Genomic DNA, 15,559 nt, shown 5'->3' with positions numbered 1-15,559 from the left:
GCGGAGCACAGGCTCCGGATGCGCAGGCTCAGCGGCCATGGCTCACGGGCCCAGCCGCTCCGCGGCATGTGGGATCTCCCCGAACCGGGGCACGAACCCGTGTCCCCTGCATCGGCAGGCGGTCTCTGAACCACTGTGCCACCAGGGAAGCCCTACAAAGCTTTTTGATGCAAAGAGAAACCTACTCCCAGGAGTAGGATGAACCCATTCCTTTTAGAGCAGGTGGGGAGAAAGACTATAACGGCCTGAAGAAAGAATCAAATGTTCATTTCTCCTGAAATCTTTCCATCCATTATCTTTGTGAGGCTGGGACAGGTAGGGTCTAAAGAGATATTCTTCCTCTTCATTTGGGCGTTTTATGTGACAATGTCACACATCCAGAAAGGTACATAAAACACTTGCACAGCCTGCCTATTTGTTGTTAAGTATAAAATGTAAATAAATGAATGACTGCTATGGGTGGTGGATTTTAGCAATGCAGCTGGTTTTGATCTTATCTATTAAAGTCTTCAAGTAGAGGAGATTCTAAAAGCTCTTAAGTTTGAGAGAATAAAGATTGCAAACTCTGAGATGACTTATTCAGAATTTAGAGACAAAAAAATCTCATCATAAATCAATACCCAAAGAATTAGCTTTGAGATTATAAAAGTAACCCACGCTGAATAATGGTCTGTAAATTCTAATGGATTCTATCCACTGCTCAGAAAGTTATGATGACAGCTAAAATCACCTCAGGCTAAGTGATCTAAGAGATAACAGTAATTCTGGCAAGTGTAACAACTAAAGATAATACAAATAAAAGAGAAGTCATCTGCCCTGAGTTGCCAGGAGTCCAGAAAATGATGGCTTTGGAAAGAAGCTTCATCAACATTTATCTTGCACTTTTCAGGGTAGACTATATTTGGCAGACATCTAGCCATCCCAGAGCTACAGCTTGTGTTTAATCCTTCAGGCCTTACAGTCTGGATATGAGATGCCTTGAGGTTATCCAACTCTCACTAAGCACTCTGACCCAGAGGAGGGGCCCTGGTCAGCTGATACTCTATTTATTGGCAAGGCATATCTCCCTCTGTGAAATGGCATTCTGGGGTCGTTAATCAGTCTCCAACGGATTAAGTTAGTGTCAACTCCTATCCCTGAACCAGATTTCCTCATGGAGAGGAGAGGAGATGAGAGAGGTTGTACCATGAGAAAGCACAGCTGAGGACCAAATTCTCTGCTTAAATATAGGATGAAACACATGGGATCAAATCCCATTTTCTTCACTGACTACTGTTGTGACACTGGTAAGGTTATTAGTTCATTTCTTTGACCTTTAGTTTCCTCATGGATAAACAGCCAACTTTAGGGGACTTCCTTGGTGGTCCAGTGGTTAAGACTCCATGCTTCCACTGTAGCACGCACAGGTGCAATCCCTGGTCGGGAAACGTAGATCCTGTATGCCGTGTGGCACAGCCAAAAACAAACAAACAAACAAACAAAAAACCTAGCCAACTTTAGAGTTGTTGGGAGGATTATTTACACTGTTTAGCACAGTGGCTGGCATGGTCTGATTCCTGTTGTAGAACTGAGGCAGATGTTCAACAATGGGGGACCCCAACACAGCACTTCATAAAGTCATAAACAGACACTAGCCCAAGACCACCCTCCATCCTTCCACTCTCCATTTCTCCTCCTGGGTCAAATACTTGGTTTGACAATGCAAAGAAACGAGGGCAAAAGACTTTGTCTTAAGTAGACAAATTCAGGAGGAGGAAATGGATACCATACCTTGGAAAGCAATTTGTTCCACTAGTCTCTTTTAGCAACCAGGCTATGGAACTACTCACGGCAGTAAAAAGCCAACTGTATGCAAAATGGAATACTTTCATCAGCAGACAAAAAACTTAAAAGTGGTAGAGCAGCTGTGAAACTTCTTCTGATTGGAAAAAGCTGATCATAAAAAAATTAGGTAGCTGATACACAGTGAAAGCATTCTGGCTTTCTTCTATCTTAAACAATTGAGAGCAAAACACAGCCAATTCCTCATGCAAAGCGTCTGCATCAGCCCTTAATTCCACCCACACATTTCCAGGTGTGACCACTTCCTTGTAGGTTCTTGACTAGCTAAACTCAGGCTTCTGGATCCATGGCAGCAGAACACTTCTCCAAGCTTTACCTCCTTGGTAAAGCACAAAATAGGTTTATTACTAAGGCAAGAATCTTCCTCAGAATCAAGATTTGCCCTACCCTTCTGGTCAGACCATCAGCCTGGCGTTTCTTTTTTTTTAAATATATCTCTACCCTCCTCCTTCCGGATTGTGGCTCTGACCTATGCCTTGTTGACTCACTCTCTGGGTGAGCCCTGGCTGTGGAAATATTATACATTTCCTGGCTCGTGGCAGCTGGCTCAAAACTGACAGGAGCTCCCAGTGACATTCTCATATTTAGCTGAGCTTCAGAGATCCAAGGCCTGATCCCTAACTCAAGAGCCATGACCCCAAATTCCCACGTTCTTGGTGGTGACCCGAAAAGGGAAAGACAACTTAAAAGTTATTGACCACTATCAAACATTTAGAGAAGAGCTAACACCTATCCTTCTCAAACTCTTCCAAAATAGAGCAGAGGGAGGAACACTCCCAAACTCATTCTACGAGGCCACCATCACTCTGATACCAAAACCAGACAAAGATGTCACAAAGAAAACTACAGGCCAATATCACTGATGAACACAGATGCAAAAATTCTCAACAAAATACTAGCAAATAGAATCCAACAGCACATTAAAAGGATCATATGCCATGATCAAGTGGGGTGTATCCCAGGAATGCAAGAATTCTTCAATATATGCAAATCAATCAATGTGATACACCATACTGGCAAATTGAACAATAAAAACTATATGATCATCTTAATAGATGGAGAAAAAGCTTTTGACAAAATTCAACAACCATTTATGATAAAAATCCTCCAGAAAGCAGGTATACAGGGAACTTACCTCGACATAGTAAAGGCCATATATGACAAACCCACAGCCAACATTGGCCTCAATGGTGAAAAACTGAAACCATTTCCACTAAGATCAGGAACAAGACAAGGTTACCCACTCTCACCACTATTATTCAACATAGTTTTGGAAGTTTTAGCCACAGCAATCAGAGAAGAAAAAGAAATAAAAGGAATCCAAATCGGAAAAGAAGAAGTAAAGCTGTCACTGTTTGCAGATGACATGATACTATACATAGAGAATCCTAAAGATGCTACCAGAAAACTTAGAGCTAATCAATGAATTTGGTAAAGTAGCAGGATACAATATTAATGTGCAGAAATCTCTTGCATTCCTATATACCAATGATGAAAATTCTGAAAGAGAAATTAAGGAAATACTCCCATATACCACTGCAACAAAAAGAATAAAATACCTAAAGGAATAAACCTACCTAAGGAGACAAAAGACCTGTATGCAGAAAATTATAAGACACTGATGAAAGAAATTAAAGATGATACAAACAGATGGAGAGATATACCATGTTCTTGGATTGGAAGAATCAACATTGTGAAAATGACTCTACTACCCAAAGCAATCTATAGATTCAATGCAATCCCTATCAAACTACCACTGGCATTTTTCACAGAACTAGAACAAAAAATTTCACAATTTGTATGGAAACACAAAAGACCCCGAATAGCCAAAGCAATCTTGAGAACAAAAAATGGAGCTGGAGGAATCAGGCTGCCTGACTTCAGACTATACTACAAAGCTACAGTAATCAAGACAGTATGGTACTGGCACAAAAACAGAAAGATAGATCAATGGAATAGGATAGAAAGCCCAGAGATAAACCCATGCACATATGGTCACCTTATCTTTGATAAAGGTGGCAGGAATATACAGTGGAGAAAGGACAGCCTCTTCAATAAGTGGTGCTGGGAAAACTGGACAGGTACATGTAAAAGTATGAGATTAGATCACTCCCTAACACCATACACAAAAATAAGCTCAAAATGGATTAAAGACCTAAATGTAAGGCCAGAAACTATCAAACTCTTAGAGGAAAACATAGGCAGAACACTCTATGACATAAATCACAGCAAGATCCTTTTTGACCCACCTCCTAGAGAAATGGAAATAAAAACAAAAATAAACAAATGGGACCTAATGAAACTTCAAAGCTTTTGCACAGCAAAGGAAACCATAAACAAGATGAAATGACAACCCTCAGAATGGGAGAAAATATTTGCAAATGAAGCAACTGACAAAGGACTAATCTCCAAAATTTACAAGCAGCTCATGCAGCTCAATATCAAAAAAACAAACAACCCAATACAAAAATGGGCAGAAGACCTAAATAGACATTTCTCCAAAACAGATATACAGATAGCCAACAAACACATGAAAGAATGCTCAACATCACTAATCATTAGAGAAATGCAAATCAAAACTACAAAGAGGTATCACCTCACACCAATCAGAACGGCCATCATCAAAAAATCCACAAACAATAAATGCTGGAGAGGGGTGGAGAAAAGGGAACCCTCTTGCACTGCTGGTGGGAATGTAAATAGATACACCACTATGGAGAACAGTATGGAGGTTCCTTAAAAAACTAAAAATAGAACTACCATACGACCCAGCATCCTACTACTGGGCATATACCCTGAGAAAACCATAATTCAAAAAGCGTCATGTACCACAATGTTCATTGCAGCTCTATTTACAAACCAGGACATGGAAGCAACCTAAGGGTCCACTGACAGATGAATGGATAAAGAAGATGTGGCACATATATACAATGGAATATTACTCAGCCATAAAAAGAAACTAAATTGAGTTATTTGTAAGATGCGGATGGACCTAGAGTCTGTCATACAGAGTAAGTCAGAAAGAGAAAAACAAATACTGTATGCTAACACATATATATGGAATCTAAAACAAACAAACAAACAATGGTTATGAAGAACCTAGGGGCAGGGCAGGAATAATGACGCAGATGTAGAGAATGGACTTGAGGACATGGGGAGGGGGAAAGGTAAGCTGGGACAAAGTGAGAGAGTAGCATGGACTTATATATACTACCAAATGTAAAACAGATAGCTAGTGGGAAGCAGCCGCATAGCACAGGGAGATCAGCTCGGTGCTTTGTGACCACCTAGAGGGGTGGGATAGGGTGGGTGGGAGGGAGACACAAAAGGGAGGAGATATGGGATATATGTATATGTATAGCTGATTCACTTTATTATAAAGCAGAAACTAAAACACCATTGTAAAGCAATTATACTCCAATAAAGATGTTTAAAAAATAATAATAAAATAAAATAAAATAAAATAAAAGTTATTGACCAAAGGACTTTTATGCACAAGAAAGCAGACCCAGATAAAGTGTGTTCATAGGAGCAATAATGTTGGAAGCGGAGTTTTTTCCTAAGCAACCAAGAGCTGTAGGAAATCCAAGGAACTTTCAGCCCCTTAAGTAAAAGAGTAATAAGAGGGTTTGGAGGCTTTTCTATAAGCAGAGATGGGAAAAGATTTAAAAAGCACTAAGAAAGACTGTTTCAGATGTAAGTAAATGTAATGGGTTTTTTTTGGCTGCGCAGCACAGCTTATGGGATATTATTTCCCCGACCAGGCCTTGGTGGTGAAAGTGTCAAGTCCTAACCACTGGACCACCAGGGAATTCTCAAATGTAATTTCCTTAAATGTCGCTCAAAGCCAGAAGTTTTGTTTTGTTTTGTTTTTTGGGGTTTTTTTTTTGCAGTATGCAGGCCTCTCACCGCCATGGCCTCTCCCGCTGCGGAGCACAGGCTCCGGAGGCGCAGGCCCAGAGGCCATGGCTCACGGGCCCAGCCACTCCGCAGCACGTGGGATCCTCCCGGACCGGGGCACGAACCTGCGTCCTCTGCATCGGCAGGCGGACTCCCAACCACTGCGCCACCAGGGAAGCCCAAAGCTAGAAATTTTTAAGCTCAGTCTATGTACATTTTGAGGGATGGAGATAGAGGATGTTTATGAAACCATGAACATTTTGTATGTATGTGTGCATATGTCTTTTTTTGCTGGAAAGGTACATATTTCATTGCCTTCTAAAATATATCTATGTCCTAAAAGGTAAAGAACCAGTGATCTAAACCACATTCTTCAATGTATATCATGGTAATAATGAGTTGTTTATTAAAATGAAGGCTTTACAATATAAAGAATGCTATTTTCATTCAAAAGCCATATTTAACTAAAATTCTATGCTAATCAATGACCTCAGCTTACTATTTCCTGGCTTTGATAGTATACTACAATGATGCAGGATGTCAAATTGGGGGAGATGGGGTGAAGGCTGCACAGGACCTCCCTGTATATTTCTTTGCAACTCCCTATTAATCTATACTTATTTTATTTCAGAATAAAACAGTTACAAAAATTTTAAAGCATAAGTTCTGGAATCTGGTGGAGTTTGGTTCTTAAACCCAGCTCCACATTTAAAATTTGTAGGATGCTGGGCAAGTTATTAAGTTCTCTGAATCTGTTCGTTGTCTGTAAAAAGGCACAATTGCAGTTTGTATCTCACAGAACTGCTGCATATTCAGTTCTTAGCACAGATATAAACTATCATGATTTCTGTTAGGCCATATGGTCATAGCCCAGATATCACCCTTCACTAGGTGACAGGTATGTGGCTTTCAGACATGGTTCTGAAAGGGGAAATAAACTGTGTCATTTGGGGTAGTCTTGGAAACCCAAATCCATAAGGTAGTCTTGGAAACCCAAATCCATAAACAGCATAAACAAGGAACTGCTTTTTGGAAATTAGAAGAGAGAAAATCTACTGTAACAGAGACCATAAGGGGTTAGTAAAGGAAGGGACACACAGAGACACAAAAAACAAAAGCAGGGAATGAGACAATTTTTTAAAATGTGTATTCCAGTCCGTATTTGCTCAGCACCAATGGTGTGCTTAAGGGCCCTTAGAGTTAGATAGAATCTTCATCTAAATTGTTTCTGAGTAATAGTAGACAAAATAACGATAGTGTGCATTTCACAAAGCCGCATGTTTTCCATTAAGGATTAAACTAAACCTAAAGTTTGGAAATGGGCCAATAATATGATTTTTAAAAGAAAAATAAAAGGACAGTTATATAAGTCATCATTTTAACTGTCATTAATAGTTTGCTTTCAAGGAGTGTATCTGCTAAGGTTTAAGACAGAGATTTGCTCAGGGTGCAGTGAGAACAAACAGAAAGGGCAGTTACATTTGCAGCAACATGGATGCACCTAGACATTGTCATACTGAGTGAAGTAAGTAAGACAGAGAAAGAAATATCGTATGATATCGTTTATATACGGAATCTAAAAAGAAATGATGCAAATGAACGTATTTACAAAACAGAAACGGACTCACAGACCTAGAGAATGAACTTATGGTTACGGGACGGGGTGAGGCGGTGGGGGCGGGTGGATAGTTAGGGAGTTTGGGATTGACATGTACACACTGCTATATTTCAAAAGGATAACCTAACCAACAAGGACCTACTATATAGCATGGGGAACTCTGCTCAATGTTATGTGGCAGCCTGGATGGGAGGGGAGAATAGATACATGTATATGTATGGCTGAGTTGCTTTGCTTTGCACCTGAAACTATCACATCGCTGTTAATTGGCTATACTCCAATATAAAATAAAAAGCTTAAAAAAAAAATACAGTGTCGCTCACAACTTTCAGGGCATTACCTGGGCCCTGAAGAGGTGCTGGGTGGGAAGTACTGTGGAAGAATAAAAAAACAAAACAGAAGGGGGGCAATTATGTCAAACTGGAGGTTCAGAATTCCTGGAGGAGGTGACACCTGAGCTGAATCTTGAAGATGAAGTAAGAATAAGCCAGTGAAGAAAGTGCAGTGGTTGACAACAGCTGGCCCAGGCAGAAGGAAGAGCAAGCACAGAGGTGCAGCAGCGGTGACAGGGCTGGCAAGATTAGGCAGTTTGGTGTTACCACAATAATGATATCAAGGCCGGGCATGATATCTCAGAAAGGATGGGCATAGGGTAGATAGAATTTAAAGAAACATTTTCTTTAAGCTTTCCCACTGTATATAAATCCTAGATAGGCTTCCCTGGTGGCACGGTGGTTGAGAGTCTGCCTGCCGATGCAGGGGACACGGATTCGTGCCCCGGTCCGGGAAGATCCCACATGCCGCGGAGCGGCTGGGCCCGTGAGCCATGGCCGCTGAGCCTGCGTGTCCGGAGACTGTGCTCCGCAACGGGAGAGGCCACAACAGTGAGAGGACCGCGTACAGCAAAAAAAAAAAAAAAAATTCCTAGAAAAAATATTTGCACAAGCACTTTCACCCCAGAACCTATTTCTGTGATGGGCAAAGATGACACAACAGACATCTCAGAAAAGCTGGGCTTAGTTTCCATGAACTCTGCGTTTCCTCCCTATTTCACTACAAACTGAGAAAATATAGAGTTTTTAAGCATTTAAGAGCAGTCCTTTTTTCTTTCCCTTGGAACAGGCAGGGGTGTGATGACCTTTCCTATAAAATGTGGGGTCTTAAGGGAATCACAGAGTAAGCTGGAGCAACACTTAGTCATAGAAATCTGTAGAAGTGATTGGTTTCTGCCAGTTGGCTTAGGGATACATATTTCAAATCATTTTTGGAAATTTCTGGTCTGAGGACTAAACATCATTGCTAATTTTATGGACACAGGGAGGTAGTACCTAGTGAAGGAAGCATATTTACGGGTTACTATGTCTGTTGTGTGTATTTTAAACGTCACAGAGCCTTCATTTTCAATGCTTCTGATCTGGTTGGTCTCAAATCAAGACACTGACCTCATACCCCAGGTGCGCTGTGGTATTCTAGATAAGAAAGCACAGCCCAAGACCTACATCCCTCCCCCACTTTCAGAGCCTCCCTAAGGCACCTGAAAATTCAAATACATTAAGAAAGACCAGATTCACAAAGACCTGCTTGTGCTTTATACTGAAGGGCAAACCTTGTTGGTACATAAAATGAAATTCCGCAGGGAACAAATTTCTGTGCATGTGCAAAGTTCTTCGCCATGTTTAGCGTGCATTCTACTAGCTTGTTTGAGTGTGCAAGGAGAGAAGAAATGGCTAAGGAAACTAGGAGTAAATCATATGTCACTTCCTAACACTTGCAGGTATAAAAACACTACCTCATCCCTGGCCTTATGTTTGGTCTTAAACACTCCTAAGTGAAGAAAGGGGTTGGTTTACAGTATTGGATATTAGACGTGAAATTAAAAAAATTATATAGGAGGAAAAATCATAAGAAGTTCCCAAAGACATGCCAAAATAAAAGATCCCAGGAAGAAAGACCTAGATAAGGAATTCAATTTCTTATGTTTGTTAAATGTTTATAAACATTAAAGTTTATTCAGTTCGAGTTTACCGACTCGTCCAACTAACTCCGCATGCCGGAGATGCTTTCACTTGCCCTCAACAATTTCAGTCTTCTGAATTTAAATTTCAAAAAAAAAATCCTCCAGGACTAGATTATTTTCATACTGACCAAAGGAGGCGGCTTATTCAATAAATCATCTGAAGAATATTTTAGTCTCAATGAACCTTTCCAAATAATTTGTTCTGCAGGAAACTAGGTGAATTTAACATCAAAAGATCACCATGTCTACTGGCAAGTATGGATCTCACAAACATAATGTTGAGTAAAAGAAGCCAGAAACAAAAAAGGACATATTCTGTAAGTCCATTGGTACTAAGTTCAAAAGCAGGCAAAACTAACCTATGCTTGTGTAAGTCAGGAGAATGGTTACCCTTGAAGGAGGGGGGCACAAGGGAAGCTTCTGAGATGCTGATAAGGTTTGTTCTTGACCTGGTACTAGTTACATGGTGAGCTCAGTTTGCAAAACTGTACTGAGCTGTAGACTTATGGTTTATGCTTTCTTTCTGTACATATGTTATGGTGTAATAAGAAGTAAAAAATAAATAAAAATAACAAGGATCAGCATGGGTCCTGCATCAATGAAGCACCTGGGTTAAAAACCAACATTTGGGTCCAGAAAAGGAAAATCTATAGAGAAGAAAGTAGATAAGTGATTGCTTAAGGCTGGTGGTTGACAGCTAAAGGGTATGGAGTTTCTTTTTGACTGTGGTGATGGTTAAGCACAACTCTATGAATATACTAAAAACTATTGAATTGTACACTTAAAAAAAAATGAAAACAAAAACCAATATTTTATATTCCCATTGCTCAATTGCACTGACTGGTTCCTACTTATTCCCTCAACTCCCAGATTGGAAAACTGGTTGTACAATGAGTACAGATGTACATTTCCACTGGAAGGAAGAACTAATTAAAATAATACTACTTGAGTTCCACTGGCCTCCTTGACCCCTATCTGTTTATTACTCACTGCTTCCCTTCTCTGTGAGCAACGCTCAGCAGGTGTCAATATTGTGGGAAGGACTCAGGGCTTCTCCACCTTGGCTGCACACTGATATCACCTGGGGGACCGTGAAAACGACCAATGCCAGAATCCTACCACTAGCGATTCTATTTAATTGGTGTGGGGTGCCACCCAGGCACCTGAATTTTTTAAAGCTCCCCAGGGATCAAACTCCAGACCCAGTGATATATTGCCTAAACACACAGACACAGAGGCACACACACACACGTGCGCACGCGCGTACACACACACACCACACACACACACGCGCGCGCGCGCGCACACACACACACACACACACACACACACACACACACACACACACACACACACACACCTCCCCAGGTGATTCTAATATTCAGCCAAAATTAAGAACCACTGGTATAATGGTTTCCACAAAGAATTGAAAATCTAAATTGTCTGCCATTTTTTAGCTGTATGACATGAGTAAGCTATTTGATCTCTCTAAACTTTGGTATGACTTTGAGACATACCTAGCACACAGTAGGTTAGTTGCCCTTCCTGTTTTCTTTCCCTTCAAAAACTAAAAAGTTCTGTCTTATTTTTAAAAGCTGTTGTCTTGGGACTATTCTGAAGCGCCATTCTGATCTTCAGTGTCCTGCGTCTAGTACTTGCTCAGACTCCTTCACCCAAGTCACAAACTTCTTGTCCTCTGGCTCTCTGTTCCCCGCACTTGTAGATCGAGAATGTGATCCCTGCCTTGGCTGACCTCCCAGGATTTGGTATCTAGACCACATGTCAACCCACTGCTGATTTTGGTTTCCCCTACTTGCTGCTGAAAAGCCAAGCATGCCACACAGCTGACTTTGAGTTTGATCTTAAAGGTCAGGTAGGAGTTAGGATTTAGATCAATGGAGAGAATGGGGTTGGGCAGTCCAGCTAATGGATGCAAAGGACAAAAGGAAGAGCCAGGAAAACACAAGGGATCAGGGAACATGGAGGGGCCTGGAGGAGTTTCTGGAGAGCAGAGGTGCAAACTAGGAGCCCGCAGGCCAGATCCAGCTCACAGTTGTTCTGCTTAGCATTCACAGGGTTTAAAACGTTTTTGAATTTGTTACTAACATTTAAAATTGGGAGATTTCACACCAAAATTTAAATGTCCAGCTTCTCTTGAAAAAGGTAACGATTTGACAACATTGGACCCACAGTCCACACGGAAACAATGGGGAGATGAGTTGCTGCTGCTCCCTTGGGGTGGCGGGGCATCGTCCCTCCAGATTTCTGCAGCCCCCACTACCGCCGGCTTCTCCGCCTTTTTTTTTTTTTTTTGCGGTACACAGGCCTCTCACTGCTGTGGCCTCTCCCGTTGCAGAGCACAGGCTCCGGACGCTCAGGCTCAGCGGCCACGGCTCACGGGCCCAGCCGCTCCGCGGCATGTGGGATCTTCCCGGACCGGGGCATGACCCCGCGTCCCCTGCATCGGCAGGCGGACTCTCAACCACTGCGCCACCAGGGAAGCCCGGCTTCTCCTCTTTATATACTGACCTGCCTCTCTAGGGGATCAATAATTATTTAGTCAATGAATGAATTAGAATGGGAGGGAGAGAGGAAAAAGAAAAGGAAGAGGAGGAAACAGAATCCCCCTATTAATAATACTAAAGAGTTATATCAAATCCTCACACTGTACACTTTAAAGTACGCAATGTTGTATGTCAATTGCATCTCAATAAAACTGAAAAAAAAATACTAGAGAGTATCTGCAGAAGACCTCCAATAGCAAACCAGTAAGTGTGGACTATATGGCTTGAGGTGAAAGGTAACTGAAGGCATTTTCCCATGCAGCAACACGATAAAGCGAGTATTTGAAAATATTTTAGGTACAACTTTAGTAAACAAGCACATATGTCAAAAGACTGCTTGCTTGACTTTACGGGAAACTACCAAAGCCAGGCCCTCCAACCTTTCATATGATATGCAGTTGAAAATAAATAATAAAAATAATGCTAATAAAATTAGTAATTGTAAAAAAAAAGTCTACTTTAAAGGTAAGTATATCTTTATACCTCACCAACTTCTAGGAACAATTTTATTTCAATATTTATTTATTTATTTGGTAGTGCCAGGTCTTAGTTGCAGCAGGCAGGCTCCTTAGTTGTGGCATGTGAACTCTTGGTTGTGGCATGCATGTGGGATCTAGTTCCCTGACCAAGGATTGAACCCGGGCTCCCTGCATTGGGAGGGTGGAGTCTTAACCACTGTGCCACCAGGGAAATCCCTCAAGGAAGAATTTAAGATAGCACCTAGAAGGTAGGAGGAGCTGAAGTATGAGGTACCACATCCAGAAATAACAGTTGGAGGGATTTCCAGAAATTATTAGCATGACGTAATAAAAGCATGAAGGAAGCTGGAGCAGCAGGACACAAAAGAAGGCAGGACTTTGAGAAGAGGTAATGGTCAAGACCTATGAATGTCCAGAACAGCCCTACGGCTTATTCTGCCAGAGAAGGTTAGGACACAACACTAGTGGGGTTGGGAAAAAACAAAACAAGATTTGATTGTCTGGGAAGGGACATGGTAAAACTAATCAATATTTTCAGGGCCTCAGGAAAACAGGCTTTAGACCTACAGGGAAAGTAAGCTCAGTAGTTGTGGCTCGCGGGCTCTAGAGCGCAGGCTCAGTAGTTGTGGCGCACGGGCTTAGTTGCTCCACGGCATGTGGGATCTTCCCGGATCAGGGAATGAACCTGTGTCCCCTGCACTGGCAGGCGGATTCTTAGCCACTGCACCACCAGGGAAGGCCCGAAAGAGAAGTTCTTGAAAAGAAAAGACAAGCAGTATCTAGGTGCCCTGGAGGGAAGGTTGTGTGACTGCAGTCCGTCTCACATACCACAGGCTCAATTCAGGCCTGCCTGGTTTATAGCAATCAGACTCAATTCTAAGAGTCACCAAACTGTGATCCTTTTTGGTTGCTGCCATGACCATCTCCTGAACTGGGTGGGTCCGAGCCTGGAGGTGCTGGGTACTAGTGTCCAAGATCTAAAGTTCAAGGCAGGGGTTGGGCTCAGAAGTCCGAAGTAAGGCAGGTCAATCTGGACATCCCCGGAAATTAGCCAAAAATGTGGGTCAGGAGCTCAGGAAAGAAGTTGGGCTTGAAAATGGAGCTTTGGGGAGCAAAAGAGTTGAAGCTGAGGAGTGAGTGCTGAGAGGCACAGGTGACTCTCAAAGCCTACAGAAGAGCCACAATTAAGGGATGAAGGGAGAGGAGGCAACGACCACAGCAGTCAAAGATACACACAGAGGGGCTTCCCTGGTGGTGCAGTGGTTAAGAATCCGTCTGGCAATGCAGGGGACACGGGTTCAAGCCCTGTTCCGCGAAGATCCCACATGCCGCACAGCAACTAAGCCTGTGTGCCACAACTACTGAGCCTGCGCTCTAGAGCCCACGAGCCACAACTACTGAGCCCACGTGCCACAACTACTGAGGACCGCGCGCCTACAGCCTGTGCTCCGCAACAAGAGAAGCCACCGCAATGAGAAGCCTGCGCACCGCAGCTAAGAGTAGCCCCAGCTCAGAGTTGCTTAGCATCGCAAAAGAGAGCAAGAAGTTTAAAGAAGGGAGCCACTAACAGTCACTTGCCAAAGAAAGGATACACAGGACAGAGAATGAAATAATGTCCAGGACCTGGCTGGTAACCTTCCAAAGAAGAATTTTTGGAGAAAGGAGTGGAAACCAGATCGAGTAGGAAGTTAGAGGCTGCCAAACAAATCAGTTGGTATTTATGGTAGTAAGGTTTGAGTCATGTTTGGTTGTGGAGGTGCTAGCTCTGACAAGCAGACGCTGAACTGCCGCCCTGCCACCCCTTTTATGTCTGGAACTCTAATATATCACCTGGATCACCTAGTCTTACCCAGTCCTAATTAATAACTGTACTGGTTATATTTCTTATTTTTTGACGTGGAAGCCAATGGCTCTCTAATCCCGTCTCTGGTTGCCAACAGTCCATCCCAGAGTGGGCTGTGTTAAACAAAGGACCGTGGGGCTCACCCCTTTGAGAACAGGAACGGGGTCATCAAGCAGCAGACTGACTATGAAGAAGAGGATTCGGTCTTCCCCTCCGTTTTGTATTTGTTTTTACTTTCCAGTGCCCAGAGGCCTTGGCAAAAAACACTGAAAAGTGTAAATGATGCAGGTGTGGCAGACAATTGCCAGTCTTCTAGCAGTTGTTCCCAATCATCAGTGTCGTCATGGGAAGAGGACTAAATCAGGAGTGCGGGCACCAATGGGCAGGCTGCTAATTTTATAACTGTAATCCTTTCACACAGTCCCCTGTCCACATGCACGCAAAGGGTAACACGAAGTTGAATTCACAGCATTTTCTGTATATGCTCAAATATACTTGTTTAAGCAGTCAGAAAATGGTCATTCCTAATAAAAAGTTAAGAAAAAGGGAACAGGACTTCCTTACAAAAACATATATTCAGACTCTATTTTCATCCCCTTGAAAAAGACAAGTGAATTGAGCTTTTTTGTACATGGCACCGAACCCAGAAACCTTAGAGAAAATAATCTAAGAAAATTTCTATCGTAAAATTAATGTATTTTGCTGAAATATTCGTGGATGAAATGATATGTCTGGCATTCAATACAACAAATAATTTAGGGGAAGTAGGTAAGAGTACAGATAAAATAAGGTTAGCTTTGAGTCGATAATTATTTAAGCTTGGTGATAAATATGTGGAAATTTAATATACTAATCTCTCTATTTTTATTTGTTTGACATCTTCCACAATATAAAGTTTTAAAAAGTAACACGCTTTTGTTAAGTCAGATAATACCTTGTAAACAAAGTTGAAAAGCAAGCAATAAACTGGGGGAGAATATGCAAAATGCTGCACTGTTAGGGTTTATACCCTTAAGAGAAAGAGTTCTTCCAAATGAATGAGAAAGACTAACATCTAATAGAAAAAAATGTCAGGAATTGGTAATTCACAAAAGAAGAAATACAAAAAGCTAATAATCATATGAAAACATATTCAACTTCACTAATTCTGGGAGACAGAATAATGGCCCCCCCAAGGATGTCCGAGTCCTAATCCGCAGACCTGTGAATATGTTACTTTACATGGCAAAAAGGGACTTTGCAGATGTGATTAAGGATTTGAGGATGGAGAGACTGTCCTGGATTAGCTGGGTGGGC

The sequence above is a fragment of the Lipotes vexillifer genome, unplaced genomic scaffold (genome assembly GCF_000442215.2).
Source record: "Lipotes vexillifer unplaced genomic scaffold, Lipotes_vexillifer_v1.1 scaffold749, whole genome shotgun sequence".
Lineage (NCBI taxonomy): Eukaryota > Metazoa > Chordata > Mammalia > Artiodactyla > Lipotidae > Lipotes > Lipotes vexillifer.
Note: the sequence above shows the minus strand (reverse complement) of the source record.